Source organism: Cnephaeus nilssonii (genome assembly GCF_951640355.1).
Source record: "Cnephaeus nilssonii genome assembly, chromosome: 2".
NCBI classification, from domain to species: Eukaryota; Metazoa; Chordata; class Mammalia; order Chiroptera; family Vespertilionidae; genus Cnephaeus; species Cnephaeus nilssonii.
Window position 1 is genome coordinate 30,614,941 of NC_137073.1, and position 19,999 is coordinate 30,634,939.

Consider the following 19,999-nt stretch of genomic DNA (forward strand, 5'->3'; position numbering starts at 1 on the left):
AGTCCTTTAGAATTCAGGAGTTTCTCAGTTCACATTTCAGGTTAATCTTTTCCTTTCTTTAAGAACAGAACATCCTCTTTGCAGATCTCCCAGAGGGCCTGGTATTTGCAACATCAAACAGAACACACAAACCATTGCACCCACTTCCAAAAGCCTATTATACTGTCAACTGGCTTCCTAACTGCAACCAAGGGAGAAGGCTTACAGACTCCTAAGCTCCCCCACCCCCACCCCCGCCCCAGCTGCTGGAAATTATCCATAATTTCTCCAAGCTACCACTGCATTTTGTTTCACTAAAGAACTCCTAATAAGACGGGCAACATTCCAAGGAGAAAAAAAGCAACTTGAACTCACTAACTATAAATCTCAAACCCCCTTTTATTTCTTACTCCCTCAAACCTTCAATTGTTGGCAAACTTTGAGGATGGGGGAATGTCATGCATGGCTACCAATGAGTCTTTTCCATACTACTTAATGAATCATAATAAAATACATATCCACACAAGACCAAGTCCAGAACAGGGCGAGAGTTGGGGCAGCGCCTTACTGTACATGCATGACTTACGTTTTACTATTCACGTTGGGATACCTAGGAAAGGCTAGAGTAAAAAGGGGGAGGAAAACAGGCACAGACAAGTTTTTAACTTTCAAATCAAACAAGTATGTTCTGCATGTTTCCTGTGCTTCTTTAGAATCGATCCAAAGGAATACAAGCCCAAGGGGAATGTGCAGCTGCCAGCCTGTACCAGCAGGGATTCACCTCAAGTGTTAACAGAGTTCATGAAAATATGTTACAAAAGAACACCACCAATAGGTCCCAAGTAGGACAGGGCTTGCAAAGTATTCAGGAATATACAAAACAAGCACTGACAGCACACACAAATATGTGCATAAATCCCCCTAGGTAGAACATTAAACCATTTATCTACATGTACACGTGTTCCTTTTTCCTTCCTGTAAGTTGTTCTCAGTTGGTTACTGTGGGGAAAATGGAAATGTCCTCAAAGGGCTGCATGTGGGAGAAATGAAAGGATGGGGGGACAATGAAAGGGAGAGCACCGAGAAGAGGCAATACATGGTGCACATCTGCATGCCCAAAGCGAGTCGAACAACAAAATTCTGTGATTTCCTTCATCTGGCCCCAAATCACCTCTTCCAGGAAGGCTGACCTGTCTTGACATAGCTGTGAAGGTTTCAACACACACAGAGTAGTAATGTCCCACAGACACTAAATCAATCCTGTGTAAAGTCCTTGAAGGCTGTTGAGTTTAGATAGCTGATAGAAGTTCTATATTCATGCACTGACATACTCTGTAAACAGCTTACATGTTCTCTGCCACCTGACCTGTGTGTTAGCAAGGGTCACTTTTTTTATATACAGAATCTCCTGGCCTTAAGCCAAGTCAGTCTCATAGCTGAAAAGGGGTGACTCACACTGTGTGAAATGCATTAGATACAGCTCACCTGTACATGCCCTTTGTGTCTCCTCATAATCTCCTTTCTCTCTATTCTGAGTTAATCTTTCAACTCATAAATTGGTAAGAAATTCATCCATGGTGGATAATTTCTTCCCTCTAGAGCAGGCTGTTCTCTCATGCAAAGCCTGTCTATAAAAGTGAAGAAAGTATAACAACTAAATCATTCATCTTGTTTTAAAATAAAAAAACAAACAAACATCCAATGGAAAATGTTGTCTAGATACATGGGTGTCACTGAGCCAAGCAGAGATTACCACCAACAATTTTTGACTTCTGATTTTTTATTTAACAACTCATTTGTATAACCTCGCTGAATGGAGGCAGCAGACCTGAAAAGATGCAGCTGAAGTTCTATCAAGTTGGAAGGTTATGTCAGCTGCCAACCCTGGAAATGGAGCCCTGCACAGCAAGAAAATGGTGAGAGATTGGTTACAGCCATAAGTAATTGATCTGTCTGAAAATATGGGCTAGGAATCATGGGATTAATGCTAGTGCTCCAGCTGGGCTGCATTGCTCATTTCCCTCTAGCTCTCTGACAACAAAGACATGCCTCTTTCTCCAGGGACAAAAAAAAATTTTTTTTATTAAAATCTTTATACAACTTAGCAGCTAAGTCTCTACAAAAGCATCCTAGAGACTTGGGGAGGAGGTGAGCTGCAGCCATCGTAAGAAAACCATCCCACAATTTTCTTTTGATCTTGTTTTCATGTCAAAGCAGTCACCAGCCTGCTTCCCATGGCCAAATGTACTTGCCCCTCAGCTCAGGAGACACGGAGAGGGAGCCCCGCTAGTGGAGAGAAGTGGATGAGTAAAGCAGTGGAGAGCTTGCAGGGAAAAATAAAATGGGAAGCCATCCAAAACTGCAGCTGTGCTGGCCCATTAAAAAGCTGAAACTCATTCTGCTGTTCGACCTCATGCTTATCACCACATAACTATTCATCAAAGAAATTTCAGTGCAATTAATTAAATTATTCCCATGTCTGTGCCACAGAGTCGTTATTCCAATATCAGCTTTCACTCACACTCTCTTAAGCTCGTGTCTGCATGCCAAGTCACTACTCTGGGGTTGTCCAGTCTCAATAAAGCTGTGCTCCTCACCACTCACACAGGCTATCATTTCTCTTTTTTATTGCCATTTATTTTCCACTAGGATTTTGCTGCCAGTATATTGGCAGGACTTCCAGTATATGGATGTAATGAAATCTACCACAGACACTTAACACGGGGTCAGGATGGAGCTCAGCTCATGTGAAGCTGTAATATAATAAACAAATGCTTTCAGAAGGAGGATTTTATCAGCTCAAAAATAGAACGTGGTATCCTCTGGTACCAAGTGCAGAAAAAGTTGGAGTCATTTGAAAATTCTTGTGATAATTAAGTTTATGGCTCAAATATGCCTAATATAGGAAATCTGAGCTGTAGTACAAGATTTGTTTTCAGCTGTCAGAGCTGGTTTATTAATAAGGAACAGAATAAAAATGTACTGCTGAAATTGTGGTTTTTATACCACCATCTCCTTAGTCACAGACCTGTAAGGGAAACAAACATATGATTTAGGGGATTTAACTGTTGCCTGTGGAACTTTTCTTTGCTAAAGCTACAGCAAAATGTAAATAAATTAAGAGAATAATCCCCTCTAGTTGATAACCAGCAGGTGAATATTGAAAACTGTTCCCTTTCCTTTGTGCATCACCATAGCAAATTAAAGGAATGGGACAAAGTACACATCTATAGAGCTCTACACTAAATGCATTCTAAAAAATAGCAGCCTTCACATAAATTCAACATTGGAAAGAAGTTGACAGCACTCCCAGAAATTTAATCCTGATGCTGACTCCAAAGTGATAAGTGGTCAGATGATCACTACAGGACCCAGTGGGGCCACCATGTCAGGCTTAAAGGCCATTTATTATTTCCTCACCTAACTTCCAAGAATCCCAGGTGGTAAAAAAGCCAAAAAGGACAATAAACGCAGAGGTTCCAGTACCCGAGCTTCTTTAAAAATATGAGCAATCCCAGAGGTTAAAACTGAAAACAGACAATATTTTGGTGGACAAACAAGTGTGGAGACTGGATTCTGTCATTCTAAACATCAGATGCTCAGTGGTAACTTCTATATGAACTATTCAAAAATTCCTTCTTTATTAGTATCTGGAGTGCATGTTTAAATTGAATCATTAGGTTATGAAATGATAAGGTAAGAATAATCAAAATAGGCAAAATTTTTTCTAAATTTGGGAAAAAACGATAAACCCCCAAATCTAAGAGGTGCAAAGAAAGCTAAACATAAGAAACAAAGAAAACTATATCAATGCAGATCATTAAAGAAAAAAAGACACGTTATGTACAGAGGAAAAAGATAAGCACAGTAGATGATTTTCACGTAGAAAACAATGCAATTGAGAAGACTGGAACATTTTAAATTACGGAGAGAATAAAACTATCAGCCCACAAATCCATACACTAAAAGTAAAATGAAGACATTTCAGAACTACAAAATCTGAAAGAACAAATCACCAGCAGACTTGCACTGCAAGAAATACTAAAGGAGGTCACAAAAGGCAGAAGGCAAGAGACAAAAGACAGAAAGACAGATCTGTATAGACGAATGGACAGCACCACAAACAGTGACACAGCTAGAGTAAAAAACATGTTTTATTATTTAAAAGAAAATTTACTAATTAAAAATCAATAATATTGTAGCATGGAATTTATATCATACATTGAAGTGAAAAATGTGTGACAACAAAAGCACAAAGAGAAGGCAGACGTGGAAGTATATTGTTGTAAAGTTCTTGTGCTATACTAGGGGCCCAGTGCACGAATTCAGGCACCTTGAAAGGAACTGTGGGCCACAAGGCTGCAGTAGGCACTGAGGTGGGTCTCAGCTGATCCTCTGTGCCCCCACCTGGCCCCTCCCACTGCATTCCCCGGTCCCCTGTCTGCCTGCAGGCCCACTCGTGCCGGTGCCGCTCCCACACACTGATGGTGCCAGCCCCGCTCGCACCTGCTGACGGCACGAAGCAATTGGGGTTGGCAAACGCAGTGGGTGCGAGCAGTGGCTGCTGCTCCAATTGCCCCTAAGGAGCAGGAGGAGGTGGAGAAACCCTCAGGGGCGAACAGGGCTGGCAGCCGCTGCTCACACCCGCTGATGGCGCCAAGTGATCGGGACCAGTGCTGGGCACTGGCAGCAGGTGCGAGCGGGGCCAGTGCGGGCAGCAGTTACGAGCGCCGGGCGGGACCATGGTGGGCGGGAGCAAAGAATTTTCAGTAACCACCAGAGGCTCATCCCGATGACAGTGAACAGCACTCCGCCTTGGTCTGGCACCCCCAATCCACCATCCTGCCGTGGCCAATGCCCACCATGTTCTGCACATACCCTCTGGTGGTCAGCACACGTCATAGAGACCAGTTGTTCGGTTGTTCCGCAGTTGAGTCTATTTGCATATTAGCCTTTTATTATATAGGACTAGAGGCCCGTTGCACGATATTCATGCAAGAATAGGCTTTCCTTCCCTTGCCTTCGCTCCCGGCCACCCAGGAGCCTGCAAGTCCCCGCTCCTGGGCCGCCTGGGAGCTGCCAAGTCCCCGCTCCCAGGCCGCCCGGGAGCTGGCCATTCCTTGCTCCCAGCCGGAGCACCGCTCCTGTAGCTCCCTCGGCCCCCCTCTCGCCTTCATAGCAGGCATCCCACCCCACCTGGCCGCTCCGTGCCTGCATATGCAAATTAACCTGCCATCATTGTTGTGTTAATTTGCATACTCACTCCTAATTGGCTACAGGCATAGCAGAGGTATGGTCAATTTACATGTTTGTCTATTATTAGGTAAGATATGCATCACACAGCCCAGCCCAGCCCAGGAAACAGTCGCTGTGGGCGCTAAGTAATGACATCACATAGCAGCGCCCGGCTTCCTTTCCTTAGCGACTAGCCTCCTTGGAGTTTCTACAGCCCAGGAACCTGACTTGCTTTATAGCCAGGTGCAAACATTTCAGTTTAACCAAATGTTTGTGAAGTGTTTTCCCATGCCTCATGTCATTTGATCCTCACAGAAACCTGGAGTAGGTAGACAGAAGACTCAGTAGAATCCTATTTTCTTTTCATTAGCAAGATGCAAATAGCGATATTAAAATATTTCTTCTAATTAATTTCCTTTCAATGTGCATGAATCCATGCAATGGGAGACTACTAGGAGACAAAATGGAATCATAAAAACTATTAAGCCGATTTTCAAAAAGCAGAAAAAAATGGGGAAAAGGAAGTGAGGAACACAGAAAAAATATATAGGATGCAATATTTACAATTAACCATATAAGCAATCATACAGACTGTAAATGGTCTAAATATCCACAATTAAAAAGGTAAAGATTGTCAGATTCAATAATATAAAAAGGACTTAACTATATGCTCTCAAAGAGAAACATACTCTACACAAAAGACAAAAATAGGTTAAAAGCAAAAGGATAAAAAAGACACCCCATGCTAATACAAATAGAAAAACAATAAGAGTAGCTGTATTAATAAGACAAAGTACATTTCAGAGAAAATAATATTTTATAATAATACTCAATTCATCAAGAGGACATAACAATCTTAAATGTTTATGCATCTAATAACAAAGCTTCCAAGTAAATGGAGCAAACACTGATGGAACTGATAGGAGAAATAGACAAATATCCCTTTCTTAATAATTGATAAAACAAATAAACAGATCATCACGAAGGTTACAGAAGAATTGAGGAACACAATCAACAATTATTGACATTTATAGAACACTCCAACAGCAGAATACATATTTTATCCTAACACACATAGAATATTTACTAAGATCATAAAACAAGTCTTGATCAATGTGAAAGTATTCAAGTCACACAAAGTACATTCTATGACAATTGCATTATAGGAAAAATTAAAACATATTTTGAGTTAAATATATATTAAAATACAGCATATCAAAATTTGGGGAATAAAGCTATGATAGTACTTAAGGGGGGATTTATAGAACCATCCTTCTCTGAAAAGAAGGAAGGTTGCAGATCAATGCTCTCAGCTTCCACCATAAGAAATTATAAAAGAAGAACAAATAAAATTAAAGTATAATAAAATAAATAAGATCAGAAATCAATGAAAGAGAAAACAATGACAATAAAGAATAGCAGTAAAACCAAGTATGGTTCATTGAGAAAAAAAATCAATAAAACTGATAAATTCTAGCCAGACTAATCAGGGGGAAAACATGAATTACTAATATCAAACATTGCAAAGGTCACATCAGAGCAGATTCTAGAAATATTTAACAAATATGCAAAAAATATATAAAGGAAATATTATAAACAATTTTACGCCAATAAATGTGAAATGGACAAATCCACTAAAAGATACAAACTACTAATGATCACCCAAAAGAAAGAGAAAACCTGAATAGTCCTTTATTTATTTAAAAAAATGAATTTGTAGTAAAAAACCTTTCCACAAAGAAAATTATAGGCCCAGACAGCTTCACTGATAGATTCTACTAAACATTTAGGGACGAAATACCAATACTACACAAACTCTTTTAGAAAGCTGGCTTTCTACAATGCCAGATTTACCTTGATGGCAAAACAAAAGTAAGTAGAAAAAATAAAACTACATAATAATCATATTCAACAATATAAAAAAAAACCCTCATGATAGAGTGGTGCTTATCCCAGGATAAAAGGTTGGTTTGACATTAGAAAATCAATCAGTAAAATTTACCATATTAACAAACTAAAAATGAAAAAATATCATATGATTATTTAATAGATTCATACATAGCATTTGACAAAAATCTAGTATCCATTGCTGAAAAAATCCCTCAGCAATAAGAAATAAAAAGGAACTTTCTTGATAAGAACATGAATGGAAAACTTATGGCTAATTTCCTAAATAATAGAGAAAAACTAAATGCTTTTCACCTATTATCAGTAAAATGATAAGGATATCCACTCTCACCTCTTCTATTCAACACTGTACTAGAGATTTTGGACAATGCAATAAGCAAGAAGAAATTATAGGCATCCAGTTAATTAGGAAGAGGTAAAACTATCTCTATTTACAGATGACACTGTTGATTTTATAAATACAAATAATCCACAAAACAGTCATTGGCACCTGCAAGTGAGTTTATCAGGGTTACAGGATACATAATCCTATATAATAAAGAGGTAATATGCAAATTGACCATCAGTTCAACACACAAGATTGCCGCCCCCATGTGGACACAAGATGGCCACCACAAGATGGCCGGCAGAGGAGGGCAGTTGGGAGCAACAAGGCCTGCAGGGGAGGGCAGTTAGGGGTGACCAGGCCTGCAGAGGAGGGAAGTTGGGGGGGACCAAGGCCTACAGGGGAGGGCAACTGGGGGGGGGAGACCCAAGCCTACAGGGGAGGGCAGTTGGGGGGGACCAGGCCTGAAGGGGAGGGCAGTTGGGGACGACCAGGCCTGCAGGGGAGGACAGTTAGGAGCAATCAGGCTGGCAGGGGAGCAGTTAGGCATCGATCAGGCTGGCAGGGGAGTGTTTAGGGGGTGATCAGGTTGGCAGGCAGAAGCAGTTAGGGGCAATCAGGCAGGCAGGCAGGCAAGCGGTTGGGAGCCAGCAGTCCTGGATTGTGAGAGGGATCCCAGATTGGAGAGGGTGCAGGCTGAGCTGAGGGACACACACCCCCATCCGTGCATGAATTTCGTGCACCGGGCCTCTAGTAAATATATAAAAGCCAATTGTATGTGTATATACTAGCAAGGAATCACTAGAAATTGAAATTAATTAAACAGTAAAATACCATTTACAACAGCATTAAAAATACATAGGGATAAACCTGACAAAAGATGTAAAAGATCTGTACAATGAAAACTACAAAAGATTTCTGAGAGAAATTTTAAAACATCTAAAGAAATACAAATATATACTATGTCATGAGTCAAAAGACTCAATTTTGCTTAGATGTCAATTTTTCCCAAGGTGAACTATATGTTCAATACAATCTAAATCAAAATCCCAGTGGCCTTTTTTGAAGGATTTGCCCAAGTAATTCTAAAATTCATTTGAAAATTCAACACACCAATAATAACCAAAGAATTTTGAGAAGGAAAAAAGTTGTAAGGTTATCCAGTTTCAAAATGTTATAAAACTACTGTAATCAAGGCATGTGGTATGGCATGAAGATAGACCAGGTATAGGAAACTTTTTTCAGACAATGGCCAGATAGTAAATATTTTAGGTTGTGGAGGCCATATATGGTCTCGGTCACATTTTCTCCTCCTCCTTTTTTTTTTTTTCCATTTCTCCCCCAAACTTTAAGAAACGTAAAACCACCCTAACCGGTTTGGCTCAGTGGATAGAGTGTCGGCCTGCGAACTCAAGGGTCCCAGGTTCGATTCCAGTTAAGGGCATGTACCTTGGTTGCGGGCACATCCCCAGCAGCGGGTGTGCAGGAGGCGACTGGTCAATGTTTCTCTCTCATCAATGTTTCTAACTCTCTCTCTCTCTCTCCCTTCCTCTCTGTAAAAAATCAATAAAATATATTAAAAAAACAACAACACACACACACACAAAAACAAAACAAAACACGTAAAACCATGCTTAACTCACAGGTTATATACAAACAGGCTGTGAACTGTATTTGGCCCATAGACCTGAGTTTGGCCACCCTAAGATAGACAAATTGACGACTGGAACACCACTGAGACTGCAATATTATAGCCACACATTTATGGACAACTAATTATTTTTTAATCATCGCCTGAGGATTTCCACTAATTTTTAGACAGAGTGGAAGGGAGGGAGGAAGGGAGAAGAGGAAGAGAGAAACATCAATTCAAGAGACACACATTGGCTGATTGCCTCCTGCACATGCCTTGACAGGGGCCCAGGATCAAAGCCACAACCAAGTACGAACCCATGACCAAGAATCAAACCCCTGACCCTTTGGTCCATGGGCTGATGCTCTAACCACTTAGCAGAACAGGCCCGGGCTGGACAACTAATATTTTGCAATGTAATTTTTTGCAATGCAAATGTAATTCAGTGTAGAAAGGATAGTCTTTTTGACAAAAGATGCTAGACAATTCAATATATATAAATGTGCCAAAAAAGAAAAAATGAACTCAATAATTTTCATAATATACAAAAATTAATTCAAAAGACCTTAATGTAAAACCTAAAACCATAATTCTTCCAGAAGAAAACATAGAAATAACCTTGCAGGCTTGGATTACAAATATGATTTCTTAAATATGATCCATTAAAAAAATAATAAATTAGAATTCATCAAAATGTAAAACTGTGCTCTTATACAACACAGTTAAGAAAATAAAAAGACAAGCCACAAACTGGGAGAAAATATTTAGTAATCATGCCCTAGCCGGTTTGGTTCAGTGGATAGTGTGTTGGCCTGTGAACTGAAGGTTCCAGGGTTTGATTCCGATAAAGGGCATGTACCTCAGTTGCAGGCTCCTCCCCACCCCGGGACCCTGTCAGGGCGCCTGCAGGAGGCAACCAATTGATGTGTTTTTCTCACATCAATGTTTCTCTCTGTCTTTCCCTCTCTCTTCCACTCTCTCTAAAAACCAAAGAAAAAATTTTGGTAATCATAAATCTAATAAAGGTGTTATATCTAGAATAAAGAACTCTCAACACTCAACAATTCATAAAACAAACAACCCAAATTTTTTAAGTGACTAAGATTTGAACAGATAGTTCATAAAAGATGATACATTGATGAAAAATAAATACATAAAAAGATGCTTAACATTATTAGTTATTGGGGAAATACAATTCAAAACCACAATTAGATACCACTAAACAATTATGAGAATGACTACAATGAAAAAGACTAACCACAGGGAGATATGGAAGCAATGGAATTCTCACAGAATGCTGGTGGGCATGTATAATCGTATAACCACTTTAGCATTTTCTTAAAATATTTAACATACACTGAGTGGTCAGATTATTATTGTGTGTTCAGAGATCATTTGAGAGGATCCCTGATTAAGATCTGCAGTAATTTGATGCACTGTTGCCCTTCTGTTGTCTTGTACCTGTCTTGCCACTCTCCATTCTGCCCTAACATTGACTAGTCGCTGATGGCCACAATTCGCATATTCAGACCCAGATTTTCGGCTGACAGCAACTTCAGCGCGAAATTATAGCTAATTTGCCTACAAATGTCAGGTGGTCATTATAATCTGGCCACTCAGTGTATATTTACCACATTATCCAGTCATTCTACTCATAAATATTTACCCAAGAGAAGAGATTCCATATTGTACTAGTACACAAATATTCATAATAACAAAAGACTTAAAGCATCCCAAGTGGCCACCAGCCAGTGAATGTATGAAAAAACTGTGCTACAGCCATAAAATAGAATAATATGAGCAGTAACAAAAAGTAAACTATTAATATACATTAGGATATGGATAAATCTTAAGATAATTATGCTGAGTAAAAAAAGCAAGAACCCACATTCCCCAAAAAAGAGGAGTTAAAAGAGGACTAGAGGAAACTTTGGGGAGTGGGGTATATGTTCATTATCTTGATACTGGTAATAGTCTCGTGGGTGTATGCCTATGTCAAAACTTATCAAATTCTATAGTTTAACTATGAGCAGTTCATTATATGTCAATTATATCTCAATGAAGTTGTTAAAGAAACTACAGCAAAATACAAAAGTCTACAATTATACTATATCACTGTATATAAATAAGTTAATTTGAAAAAATATATATATATATAATAATGGGCAGTGAAAACCTGAAAGCCATGGCTTTATGAAATCACCCAGAAAGTCTCAAGAAAATAAATTATCAAGGAAAGAGAGGGCTAGGAGTAGAATCATGGGGGTAGAAGTAGAGGCAGGAATCAGCATTAAAAGAAGAATCAATAACGAGTGATTTCACAAACCAAAGGTTAGTGATTTCATGAAGTTTGAGGGAGGAAGGTTAACAGTGTTAGAAGATTGAAAGCTCTACAATGTAAGGAATACGCCTGCCTTGTTTACTAATACATCCCTAGAATCAAGTTACATACTAGGCACTGAACACAGTAACTGTGACTGAATACAATGAGAAATAAACTAAATCACTAGATTTTATTACTTAGTAATCTATACAAATAAAAGGGTAATATGCTAATTAGACCGGGTCAACGGGCCATCTTCCGGACATCGGACTTCCTTCCGGACAAAGCCATGGTGGTGGGGGCTGAGGCAGACGCAGTTAGGGGTGATCAGGTTGGCAGTGGGTTAGGAGAGACCAGGCCGGCAGGGGAGGGCTACTGGGGCAACCAGGCTGGCAGGGGAGGGCCGTTGGGGGCATTAGGCAGGCAGGCAGGTGAGTGATTAGGAGCCAGTGGTCCTGGATTGCGAGAGGGATGTCCAACCGCCAGTTTAGGCATGATCCCTGTGGTCCTGGTGGTCAGACATCCCCCAAGGGGTCCCGGATTGGAGAGGGTGCAGGCATGCTGAGGGACACTCCCCCCATGCACGAATTTCGTGCACTGGGCCTCTAGTTTACTATAACCTTATATAGAAAATGTTTTAATGGAAAACCAGTCATCTTGCATTGGTTAAGGACTGATTAGGAGGCAAGGAGGTGTTTTGTTAACAGGAAGTTCAAGAAACACAGGACTAAAGGCCAGCTTTCCCATACAAAGTTTCCAAGGAGAATCAAAATTTTCAGACCCACTATATACTGTTCTTGAACTATATACACAGTTCAGACTGTTTGGAACAATTTTAGTCCCTTGAGAATTCCATCATTAAAACCAGAAGTACTAAAAATCCAGCTGTATCTATAAATATTTTTAAAACATATGCAACAAGTAAAACCTCCCCTCTCCTCTACTGAGACATCTGATCTTAGCCTGACTCCTGCTTTGAATTAGAAATGCTCTCTTTTCCTGACATAGAATGTTTTTAAAGAGGAATTTCCTTATGGGAGAGATTACAATAAATCATCCATATACCATAAAATTTAATTTGGAAGTTCCAGGTATTAGCAAGTCAACATTGTAGGCACGTAGTCAACACAAGATTGAAAAGCCATTTTACTTTCTCAGTTACATTCTTAGGATTAATAAAATTATTTTTGGAATAGATGCGGATGTAGGGAATTATAATGTTAATAATACCTCCACCTTTCACACACATATACAAAGAAAATGAACAACACCACATCAGATAAATCCAAACACACACACACACACACACACACACACACACACACACACACACACTTCAAAGGAAAATTCACTAAGCTTTTTTCTTTCCTAAAAATTAATATTGACTAGCATTAACTTAATTTTCATTTCTTCATATTTACCATACCATTAACAAGATTCTCATTTTCATTTACTAAAGGGACTTCCACCTACAAACTTCAAGCACATTTTGTTGCTCAAGTGGATTAAACAAAACATTCCTCAACAATGAGTCAAACAGGTGAATGAAAATAACTTACCTATAACCAAAATTCTTTCACAAAAACGTATTTTTACTTGAGTTGTCCTAGCTTATTAAATAGAAAGAGACAGGAGACCATTTTGCTTGAATTTCTAATCCTATTTTTTTAAATAACTGTCCTCATATTTTAAGAGTTTTCATTTATAATACTGTATCCAGAACACTAAATTTATTTTATTATTGCATTAGGTCTCAGAGCAAGGCAAAATAAAGGTTAGCCTCCATCCTACCTTCACTCCCTATTCCTCATGGATTAGGGTCCAGGAGAAAACCACAAACAGATAAATCCTTAGGCATTTGCTACTTGACATAAATGCTTTGGATAACTAAAATGCCTGCTTTGTGTCCAAAGCTCCTTCTCACTCAATTATCTTTCAATCCATTGGAATACAAAACCTTGTTTATATTCTAATGATACTTAACACTTCCCTTATCACCCTCTGTAATTTTGAATATGGTAGACATACTTAAAGACCCAATAAACACTTTGTCCTTCAAGTGTTCTAGAGTAGCGGATATTCAAAATCCCAACTTCATATCCTATAATCAGGAAGTTTTCTTATAGTGCACTTGACCTTTTTGCTATGTTGAAAGCAAAATCTCACCATTTAAACAAGGTCCTCAATGATCTTGATTCCCATTTGGATTTTAAGAGTCTGATGCTCTATCAACTGAGCTAGTCAGGTACTCCTCAGTTGGATTGTAAATGGTAATGTTTAACAACCAGTTCCTGAGGAAAAGCTTAATGCATTAAAAAAATACACACACACACACACACACACACACACACATATATATATATATATATATATATATATATATATATAGTATTTATATACATGCATTTATTACAAATTTTACTGATATAAGGATATGTAGCAAATAGTAAGTAATAAAATTATATAAAACTAGTGGCCCGGTGCACAAAATTTGTGCACATTAAAAGGGGATTAATTAGAGGAAATAATATAATATTGCTATTTGCCCTTTATCTATAATAGAAGTGTCAGAGATGAAAGAAAATTAGTAAAATGAATATGAAAACCTTCCTCCTGTCAGAGTCTGGGGCGCACCACGGGACCCAGAGTCAAGTCACCGCCCACCCACATGCACCTCAAAATTGCGTGAGACCCAGACCCGGCAGGGCCCCCCCATTGGGCGAGATCCAGAACCGGCCAGTCCCACCCTTGTCAAGCCCTGCCAGGCAGGGGGCGTACCCTCAGGTCCCCTGGCCAAGCACCAGGATGGGGGGGGGCGTGGCCTGAGGTCCCCCAGCCCAGACCGGGGTAGGGGGCATGCCTTGAGGTCCTCCGTCAAGCCCCACCAGGTGGGGGACATGGCCTGAAGTTCCCTGTCAAGCTCCACCTGGTGGGGGGCGCGGCCTGAGGTCCCTCGGCCTGGCGCTGGGGTGGGGGGAGCAGCCTGAGGTCTCCTAGCCCAGCACCAGGATGGGAAGCGCACCTTGAGGTTCCCTGTCAAGCCCTGCCGGGTGGGGGGCATGGCCTGAGGTCCCCTGTCAAACCCTGCCGGAAAGTTCTGCTTTAACAGGTCAAGCCCCACGGGGGCGGGGGAGGGCGTAGCCTCAGGTCCCTGCTGATTGCTTGTTAAGGCTCCTTATGGGAACTTGGCCTCAGCTGTGGGTGCAGCCATCTTTGTGACTGAGTGATAGTCAATTAGCATATTCTCTCTTTATTAGATAGGCTTCTTTAATGCAAATTTCAACCAAATAGCCAATTGATTTTCATAGAATGCTTTTACTGAAATATGTGGAACTCTGATATCTATAGCCAATCCATGGCTGCATTTGAAGCTGAGTATTATTCTGATATGAAACTTGATTTTTTTCAAACCAGTAAAATGAAAGTAGAACAACTAAGACATATGTCAGAACTTCACTTGTCAATGACATGAATAACTACTTTGTTGAAGTGGGTAATAGTTTTAATATGAGAAAAATATTTCCTTATTTTTTGGTACTATCCACAATGTAATGGATGCAGATAAAACACACTGTTAAATTTAATATGTATTAATAACATTTTCTTCACTTTTTAAAAATTCTTGACCATCAACATAACAAGAGACAGGATCTATACTGTTTACCAACTTCTGTGTTGTAAATACTCTAATCATGTTTAATTGCAAGCTCTGGAAACGATGTCACTAAATGCAGAGTTGGGAAGAGATGCTCAATAGCACATCATTATGTAGTATTTCCACCACACAGTAACCTATAGGTCATAGATTATAATAAAATGTAACAAAATAATTAGAAAATGAGGAATTATTAATATTTATTACAATTAAATATAATATGTTAAAAGCAAAGATAAGTCTATATAGCTTAATTTTTTAAAAGGCTCTTTAAAAACTGACTGGATTACAAAATTACTAAAAATTTAACAATTGGTTCTGTGAGTTGCTAACAAACCATTTCCAACAAAGCAAAGTATTATCTTTTTTTTTTTTTTTTTTTTTTTTACAAAAGTGAGCCTTTTGCCTTCCTTTCATTGAGTAAATGGTATTTAGGTTCTTTCCATTGGTGTGTAAGGGGTGCATAAGGTTACGAACTTCACAAGTTCATTCACAACTTGGTTACCCTCCTTGATGATAATGAATTAGTAGAAGCAATAGCAAACAGAACATTTCTCTAGGAAAAGCTAACTCTGAAACCAGGTTTTCTAGCTAACCCTGGAACCACATTTTCTACCAACTGAGTCAACCAGTTGAGGGGGAAAAGGAGCAAAGAAGTGGTCCTGATGTTAAGATTTGTTGTATTTTCTAATATAGATATATCTTAATTCCTATCCACAAAATACAATGAAAATATGGGAACAGACCAGAGTTTACGCAAAGGGGCATGCAAGTTGTAGAATAACAACAAAGTCAAAATCCTTCAATACCAAAGTCTTCTCAATCTAAAATAGGATGCTTCTCTTTACTCCCTCTCTCACTTCCTTTCTTCTTTCCCTTCCCCTTCACCCTTTTTTCCTTCCAGGTTCATCTTACCCTCCCTCCCTCCTTTTCTTCTGGAAAGAGATGGGATAAGCTGATAGTGGGAAAAATTCAACCACTGTATCATTGCCCCTTTTCTACCCTAGTAAAAGGTACTGAAAATGAAGAGATACGGTAGGCAGAGCATGGTAGGAACAAAAGAAGAGAACACTACCTCATGCAACAAGAAAACTTGACTTAATTAGGCTGAAACAGGAGTAAAGAGTGACCAGAGTTCTACTGAAGCAAATAAGTGAACATTCACTGACGGCCTACCATATGCCTGACCCTGACTGAGGGCCATAGGGAATGCAATGATAAATGGACTATGATTCCTGACCACTTGCCTAAATATAAAACATCAAAGAATGAGACCTTGGAAAATCCACTGTCAATCTCGGCATTAAATCTTCCAGACTTATAATGACATCAGATGACTACTTTAGGAATATAGTATTCCAAAGACTGGAAAATATATTCCAGACATCCAAGGGTCTGCAGTATAATTTAGCAGAGAGGCCTGCCCAGGAAACAGTAATATAGAAAGGGGGTAGAAGTTACCCATCCGCAGGAGGTAGACCAATCCTGGTGAAATAATTCAATCTGATCACCTCCATTCCTGGTAAAGTATTGGCATTCGAATATGTGTATCACAGAGAGAAAAAAAGGCATAGAGTCTAAATGCCAACCTATTAACAGCCCACATGTATGATTCCTGACAATCTCCCAGGGGCTTTTATTATGAATCCAGGATCAATAAGAGAAAGACATGGGGATATGTCTCAGTTGTTATTCACTTTAGCTCAACAAGCACCTATTTTGCTCCTACTAGGTACAGAGAATGTGATAGGCTTTGTGAGATGACAAAGGTAAATGTGTCAGGGCCTCTGACAAATCACATGAAGATACAGATACACATATGGAACATATACATTCAGCATTTAAACCGTATAAACAAGGCAGAGGACTCAAAACATCTGCATATGGGCTCTGCCAACTACTGGGACATTTTATGCACTCTCAGAATTGGAAGGGACCATAAAAACCATCTCATCAAATCATAAATCAAAGTTCCTATTTCCTCACAATATCATTACTAGATCAGCAACAGGTATCTAAGCCCTCCAAATAAAGCCAATCCCTCTTTTGGACAGCTCAAATTCTTACCAAGTTCTACCTTATATATTGCATTTACCTGTATCTTCTACCCACTGCTCTTATTTGTGTCCACTGGGACTCCCTAGGGGAAGTCCAATCCCTCTTCTACATGACAGCCCTTTAAATAATTAAGACCATTATTATATATCCCTCCATGTTAAATATCTCCAGTTCTTTCAACCATTTCTAATAGGACATGATTTAGAATCTCTTCAACCACCTAGATAACCCCTTCTCTGCATACACTCTAATTTCAATACTCTCCTGGCTTTGTTCAAACAGACAGTTATCCTCTACTAGAGGCCCGGTGCACGAAATTCATGCACGAGGGGATTCCCTCAGCCCAGCTTGCACCCTCTCCAATCAGGGACCCTTTGGGGGACATTCCTCTCACAATCTGGGACCGCTGGCTCCTAATCGCTCAACTTCCTGCCGGCCTGATTACCCCTAAGCCCTCTGCCTGCCTGCCTGATCATCCCTAACTTCTCCCCAACTTCTCTCCCCTGCTGGCCTGATTGCCCCACTGCCCTCCCCTGCCAGCCTGATCGCCCCCAACAGCTCTCCCCTGCTGTCCTTGTCGCCCCCAACTGCCCTCCCCTGCTGGCCTGATCACCCCTAACTTCCTCTGCCTCAGCCCCCACCACCATGGCATATTACCCTTTTATTAGTATAGATAGATTATATAGGATAGGATTGCTTAAATGGGGGGAGTGGGGGGAGCCTTTTTCAGCAGGAGATGCTCTTGGCAGACAAAAATACATAATCCCTATATCTGGACTGATAGCCAGCCATATGCACTATACTGCCAAACCGGTCATTAAAAAATTGAACCGCTTTCTTACACTTTACACCAAACAGCTGTTGGCCTTAAAACCCCTCCTCAGCCCCCACCTTAGGTTCTGCCTTTGCAGTTCACCCAGATTAGGTTCTGACTGGTCATTTTCTATGCCAGTCAGCATTTCTGGGCCTCTCTCTGGGCCTATCTTCCAGCCTGATCTGCAGCCTCCGAAGCAGCTGCAGATCAGGCCCCGCCTCTCTCTCTCTCTGGGCCTCACCAGCAGCCACAGCAACTGCGTATGAGGCCCTGCCTCTCTCCCCGGGCCTCTCTCCGGGCCTGATCTGCAGCTCAGCGGCAGCGCTAAGGATGTCCTACTGACAGCTTAGGCCCGCTCCACCGTCAGTCGGACATCCCCCGAGGGCTCCCAGACTGCAAGACGGTGCAGGCCAGGCTGAGGGACCCCCCGAGTGCAGGAATTTTGTGCACCAGGCCTCTAGTTAAACAATGTTTTCACTATCTGTATTTATGTTTTTAATTTATTGGTGTGACAGTGGTTAACAAAACTACACATGTGTCAGGTCCACAATTCCACAATACATCATGCATACACTGTATTGTGTGTTCACTACCCCAAGTCAAATCTCCTTCCATCACCATTTATCCCCCCTATAACCTCCTCCACCACCACATGAGTGAATTTCTAACACCTTCCCATGTTAGGTCTAATTTGGGAATTGGTTAAGCCAGAATTTCCAGAACAGGTGTATGCCAAGATATTTATCACTCCAATTTAGGACCAGCTGCCCCAGCACTAATAAGTCTTGTCTATTGACCTCAAGGTGCTGAACAAAGGGTATCATTTTATACTTGTGCACGATGAGACAAGAGTTGAGGAGCACTGGATTAAGCTAAGCCTCCAGATGACAGGACTTCAGTATTAGCAGCTAGAAGGCTGGACCAGATGGGGGATGATCCAGTGGAGAAAGGATTCTGGAATAAATGGGATAAGTAAAGCAAGCTAGAAATAAACTGCAAGGGCACTAATCTTAGCCTTTTCAAAGATGAGAACACGGAGGCTCTCCAAGTGAAAGGTGTGGTACAAAATAAAGAGATAGGATGAAACTGATTTATATATAGCCAGTGTCAACTAAGGACACGATGCCATTAATGACGAATATAACAAATACCAAAACAATTACATGGGATCTTACCCAGAGAGAAATGTAACTCCCAAAGGGAAAGACACTGCATGTATAAATAAAGGAGAAGGGAAAACTTCCAGATATTAAAGAGTTTCTAACCAGGTGGGCAGAAGTGCCATCACAGGATTTGAAACCACTGTCTATGACTTCTTTCCAGGGAAGCCAAAAATTGCAAAAGTCAGCTAACCCATAATCATTCCACATATTTTGTAAGGACGCATAATATATTCAGTTGACAAACAGTTCTGCCAAGTAGCTCTTCTACATGTTGATCATGTCAACAAAATTAATTTGACATTTACAGCTATTTTGAGAATAAAATGCAATTGCTTAAATTATTCTGTGGAAGCAACATGAGACAGAATTATTCAGTTGACAAAATCTAATTAGGTGTAAATTATTTCAGGTCATATGAATTATAAAACCTTTCAGAGATAAGGATTTTAATTCAAAGTGGCTCAAAGTGCTATAGAATATTAATAGGCGTACAGCCTCTTACAATACTTTCACATTTCTGTCTCTAGTAATGCAGCCTACTTGGAAAATATTGACCTAAATGTTACTTCTCATTCTGCTTTCTTGAACCTGTATTGTATAAGCGAGAAGGAAGGAAAAAGGTAAGTTTCTATGCTAGAAATGTTATACAAGTTAATTCATTTGTAAATAATTGAAATATAATTTACATACTATACTATTCATTTACCTTTGACAAATAGTATTATTCTCCAGTTGACAGATGAAGAAACTGAGGCTCAGAAGGAAGAAGTAAGCCTCCCAATAATGCAGGGTGCAGCAAAAGTAGATTTACAGTTGTTCAGATGGAAAGTAATATAATAATCCTATATAATATAAGGCTAATATGCAAATTGATTGCCCTAACAGATTTGACTCAGTGGACAGAGT

The 19,999-nt window shown here is 40.0% G+C and overlaps 1 protein-coding gene across 5 annotated transcripts in view; it reads right to left on the bottom strand.

Moving 5' to 3' along the window:
- The window catches only part of AUTS2 (activator of transcription and developmental regulator AUTS2), a 1,102,591-nt gene that overhangs the window by 620,200 nt on the left and 462,392 nt on the right, over positions 1-19,999 (bottom strand). The window lies entirely within an intron of this gene.